The sequence below is a fragment of the Echinops telfairi genome, unplaced genomic scaffold, assembly GCF_000313985.2.
Source record: "Echinops telfairi isolate 266 unplaced genomic scaffold, ASM31398v2 ScPeMD7_21;HRSCAF=78, whole genome shotgun sequence".
Taxonomy (NCBI): Eukaryota; Metazoa; Chordata; class Mammalia; order Afrosoricida; family Tenrecidae; genus Echinops; species Echinops telfairi.
In genome coordinates, this window is record NW_022103918.1 from 14,257,012 (window position 1) to 14,262,547 (window position 5,536).

Sequence of the window (5,536 nt, forward strand, 5' to 3'; positions counted from 1 at the left end):
ATCTTTAATATCCTCGATTTGTCACCAATAATTGGGAGTGACTCTCCGATTTGGTTTGTTCAGAGACCAGTTTTGTCCCCAAACATAAATTCTGTCATCTCTCACCATCCCTTCCAAGTCATTTTACAGGGAAGTGATTTTTCCTTAGTTCTCCGATCCTAATGATAAAGCAGCCCAGTATTGTCATTTATTTTGCACTTTCCACGATCACCTACACATGCCTCTCCTGCACAAGGCCAAGCGATTCGTGGCCTTTCTAACCCGCTATCAGTAGGGTTTAGACAGGAAGTGGGACTCAAGGAATCTGGGTGGCTTCTGGTCCCTACTCAGCTTCTGATTAAACAACTTGGCCACCCAGTCCATCTTTGCTAACCATATTTTTTTGTAATCTGCCAAATGTGTGGATTCAAGATGATCTCTAAGCCCTTTTCCATTTCTGAGATTCTTAGTAAAGCATTAGGTATTGAGGAAGCCTCTCACAACATTTACCACAAGTGACGAACGTTGCCACACACACTGCTACACCCTCAAGAGAGGGCTGGACCAGTTTTGGTGGACGGCACTGAGGTGCGGCTCAGGCGGGAAAGGGTGGCGACAGATCAGCCCATTTCAACAAGGCCAGGCTGTCTACTTCAGGACGCGGCCAGGGTCCAGGGGCCCGCGTCGACGACAGAAGCCACTTCCGCCTGGGCTGCGTATGACGTCAGGGCCGAGGCGGACCGTTGCAGCCAGCGAGCTGCGGCGGAGGAAGGGCTCGCGAGAGTTCAGGGAGGCCGCCCCGAGATTCCGGCGCGGCCGCCGGTCCCACCCCCGGGGGCGGGGCGAGGGCGGAGCCGGGCCAGCGGAGCGGACGGGCTCCCGGCCGGCTGCCGACCGTGCTGAGGCTGAGCCGGCCGCGGGCGCGACCGGAGGCAGGTGAGTACGCGGCGGGGGCGCTGGGGCTCGCCGCTCCAGCGCCAGCTCGGCGAGCCAGGGGAAATCCTCGGCGCGTCTGGCCGTCCGGGGAAAGCTGGCGAATGTCGGGGCTGGAGGCGTCTCCGGGGACGCTCCGGCTCCGGCCTTGGCCCTCCTGCTCTCCGAGGTGCCGCTGACCGGCCCGGTCTGTCCGGAGCCATGGGAGGAATCCTTGCCCTGCTGTGTCCCTTTCGCCGTCCACTCCTCTGCCCCCAAGCACCGCGCGCCTGGTCCCTGCCTGGGCTTCCTGCACAATAACAAATGTCGCGGGTCGTGCCCGGGCATCCCTCGCGCCCCTCTCCCGTGCCCTCTACCTGTGTCAGCGAGAGGAAGGTTCTCGGCACGGCTCTGACATTGTGGGGGCTGTTTTGTGTACCATTCCTAAAAACTGATGCGTCAGATTGCTCAACACTTGTCCAGGAGACACCGTGAAGCCGCCCAGTCTCAGGAGCCACGGAATGTTCACAAGCAGTTTGAAAATCTGTCCATTCCATTGGCGCAGTAGACCCCCGAAACATCCATGCCTCCCACTCTCTTTGTGCCTTAGGATTGGGACCGACTGGAGTGGCTCATTGGTAAGAAAATCGGAAAGCTGCTCAGCCGGTGAAGTAGGGGGCATTTCACCTTTAAAAAGTTCCCAGGTTGGCAGCAAAAGAACAAACTTATTTTCCAAATCAGCGGCTTTGGCTGATGCTACTTTTGGTGGGATCTTTTCGGGTGTGATGCCTGTAGGAATTGATTACAGAAAGAAAATCGCGTTTGCGATAAATAGTGGTTTGTCCAGAAGTGAGATACTCTTGATCCTCACTTGGTAAAATGCAGAATCCACAATCTTGTCTCTTTCATGTAACTCAGTCGGAGTTTTGAGAGATGCCCTAAGAAGGCCTAGGTGCTAACTTTATTGCTGTTAAAAACCAAGGAAACCACTTTGTTTTAATTTACAACTCCTGGATGTAAAATGAGGGTTGAAGAGTGAGGCTCTCTTTTTTTTTGGGTGGGGGAAAAGATGGCTTTAACATTTTCAGGTCTACCTACTTTATAAAGCATAGTTGTAAGCACAATTTTGCTCCTCCAGAGTGCAGGTTGTTTGAAAATTTTTTTTCTCCCCAAAGCCTTACATGTATGTGAAACAATGGAAACTGCTTTGTCTTTAACTGCCCTTTCTCTGTATGCCTCAGGATATATAAAACAATTAAGTTTATTATACTCTGTTTCCAAGTAGTTGAGAAGTATTGTATGTGAATTAGCCAGTCTTGGGACTCTTCTGGGAAGGTGGTAAATTATGAGGACACTGGTCCATTGCATAGGTTCAGCTAAGAACTTTTATCTGGATATTCCTGATCTCAAGATGGGTTAAAAAGAGAAAAAAGGGGTATGACTTAGCTTTAACTTAGTGCTTTCTCTTTGTTAATAGGGCCAGTAATGCTTCCCATTTTGTTGGGATGTGTTTAGAATGAGAAGCAAAGTTGGGTGTCGGTTCAGACCTTTTTGAAAGGCTCTGGCATTTCATGAAAAAAAAAAAATTTAAACTGAGAAAGACCACATTAATTGGGTGCCAGGCTTCTCTAACTTCTTGTTTTTGACAGTTAGTTGTAAAAGAAGTCAAAATTCAAGAATAGAGGCAAGGAGCTTTTGTACAAATAAATAGGTGCCCACAGCAGTTTTTATGCTGTAGTAAAACAAAGAACCCCAAAAGGTAAGATGGTATAGGAACAAAGAATGAATTGTCCTTTATAGAATATTATGACAATTAAGGCAACTGACTCAAACCAGCCAGTTGTCTTCAGAAAGATTCTGTTCTCTCAAAGCTAGGGCAGTGCCATTGTGTTTGTGAAGTTGGACAACATCCTTTTCCAGTGAACTGGGATAAACTAGAGGCTTTTTTTTTTTTTTTTTGGAGAAGTGGTGTGAAAATATATGTAGCAGAGCTGCGCCAGGTCAACAATTTCTGCATGTACTATTCAGCACCTTTGGTTACAGTCATCAAATTGTGTCACCTTTCTTGATAACCTTTTTCAAGCGAGTGCACCATCATTGACACAAATTCATTGCCCCTCTTCTGTGACATCCCCACCCCCACCCCCCAGCTTCTCATCTCTCCCTTGGAGTTGTCAATTGGGTCACATAGAGGCAACTTTTAAAAGGAGTATAATGCTGAATGCAGACATTCGTTTCTAATTTGGCTAACCTATTATTTGGTTCAAAGATGACTTTAGGGGTTAGTGTTGATTCAAGGTTTAAAGATTTCTTTAAGGTAATAGTTTCTGTGGTCATGTGGCTTCAGTGCCTCCAGAGAGTTTGGATTCCATTAGAATTTGAAATTCTGTTGGAGACTTCGTGACATTTTATCAAGAAGGAAAAGCGGGCACAAGTCAAAGCCAGAAAGCTTTGCATCACAATGTAATGTTAAAATGATTGTGTTTTGCATAAATAATGTAGGGTGAATCAAGTGAACATATTGTCTTCTGCCATCCCTAGGATTACATTAAAATCAGCAGATGGGCAAGTTATGGATAGGTTAGACTTGCCATATGCAGAAATTATGCCACTGTACAAAGCATCATGGGCTTTTTGAATGAGATAATCAAAATAAGCTTTTCAACATTAAAAATTAAAAAAAAACTTTTAAAGGTATCCTTGTCCAAGAGTTTAAAAATAAACATTCCCTCTCCCCTCCTAGTTTTTATTTAAGTCTTAGAGATTTATCTAGGAATGAGTCTCGAATTTAAACGCACAGGTTACTTAAGTCTTTTGTTTCCTGTTAAAGGTTTGAGGGTTGACTGAATGTTCAGAACCCTGAGGAAAGAGCTGAAGGCTAACAATGAACAGTGTTCCCGGACCAGTTACACTAGAATGAACTGTGGTCTCTGTTTTCAAATGCATTTTATGGGGAAGCCAAGGAGGAGAGGATTAAATCTTGCCTGACCAATTACAAAAGACTTGGAATGGGAAGTAGCATTGGCATAAATGATTTGGTGACTAGTCATATTGAGAAAGGTGCCCTGGTGTCGATTTTGGGTAAGCGTTGGAAACCTCCGGACTTTCTACTCCCGGGAAGACTTGCAGTTTCAGAACCTTCCGGAGCAGTTCTGGTCTGCCCCATAGGGTCCCAGTGAGTTGGAATCGACTCCACAGCAGTGCATTTGGCTCTTCTTTGGTTTGGTGCGTGGTGGTTAAAAAGGCCCCCTGGTTTGAACGCACCAGCCGCTCATGCCTCCGGAGAAGGATGTGGCGGTCTGCTTCTGTAAAGATTTCCAACATTAGAAAGTATACGAGCAATTCTCTTCCGTCCTGTAGAGCCCCTGTGTGTGCCAGCCACTCCAGCAGTGGGCTTAGTCATAGGACAGAGGTAATAAGTAAGCCCCAATTTATGAGAGGCTTTTGTTTGTCCCCATTCTGATTGCTCTTTTTTCCGTTTCCTTTAGTATTCCCTTTTATTAGCAATATCTTTATAAATCTGATCTTTATTTGCCTTGACAGTTAACATATGAAAGATAATACTGGCAGATTACAGGCTGCAATATTGTTTGTAGTAAATATATGTTACTAATAAGATGTACAAACACTAAGGGTGCTTAAGTGCAGCTGGTCTTAAGTTCAGTTTATCATAATGGCGATATGTGTGTGATAATAAGTCAGTCTTTTACTAAGTAGGGTAGGTTCTAGAAAATCCAACAATAGGATAAATTATGGTTGAGGAGCTTAAAGTCTATTGGGAAAGCAGCAGGGATAAGGATTTAAAGCCAATATATTTACATTATTAGAACAAAGAAGGCAAAACAAATTTTTAAAAAATTTCTTTACACAGTATGTGTTAGTAGTAATGATATACTGATTGATAAAATGTTTAGGATCTTCATAATTTCATTGAGATGCTTATAGTTTGATTTTACTTTGTGTGTAAATAAATTTAAGTTTCTATTTAAGTACAGGTTTGATTTTGAAAAATTATTTTTGGTAAAAGATGTGTTAGTTCATCAATGGGAAGCGATGCATGTTCTTACCTTCTTTGTGATACAAAATCCTGGGGGTGTAGTTTTGTAGTTTTGCATTGAAAACCTATGGACCCTGGTAATCCCTCCTTATAGATACATACTCTGCATAGGTCTTAGAGAAAACCTTTACAACTGTTACTGGCTCATACTGGTGACCTGGCAGTTCACATTGATGCTGTACGTTCTAAAGGCCTCCGGACTTTTCAATTATCTGTGACTTTTGAAGGACGTGCCTTTACTGGACTTAAGTTTTAAATTCTTGACCAAGCTCCTTGCTTTCCCCTGAATTAAGTCCCAGACCATTTGGCACCCAAAATTGAAGTTGATTTTCTGGCTCTACACATAGAAGATTTCTTACTTTCTTGTCTTCTGATGATTCTTATTGATTGCACAGGTATTTTCTTTTACGTACAGGTCTCTGATCTTGTATGCATGGTCAGCATTCATTGTTTTCTTACCTTTTTCAATTTACCTGCTTTTTTACATCTGCTTCAGGAGAGGATTCTTTCCCACTACTTTCTAACTCCTGGGACAAATTTACTCCTTTTGTAGTTACTGAATATGGTGGAATTAATAATTTAAAAAAA

At 43.9% G+C, this 5,536-nt stretch overlaps 1 protein-coding gene across 2 annotated transcripts in view; it reads left to right on the forward strand.

The window, feature by feature from the left end:
• The first annotated feature begins 845 nt into the window (after window positions 1-845).
• STK38L (serine/threonine kinase 38 like) overlaps window positions 846-5,536 on the forward strand; it is a 111,016-nt gene continuing 106,325 nt past the window's right edge. For both annotated transcript variants that reach the window (XM_045288438.1, XM_004699993.2), the window contains exon 1: window positions 846-915. The gene's annotated coding sequence lies outside the window, so the exon portion shown is untranslated. The remainder of the gene's footprint in view (window positions 916-5,536) is intronic.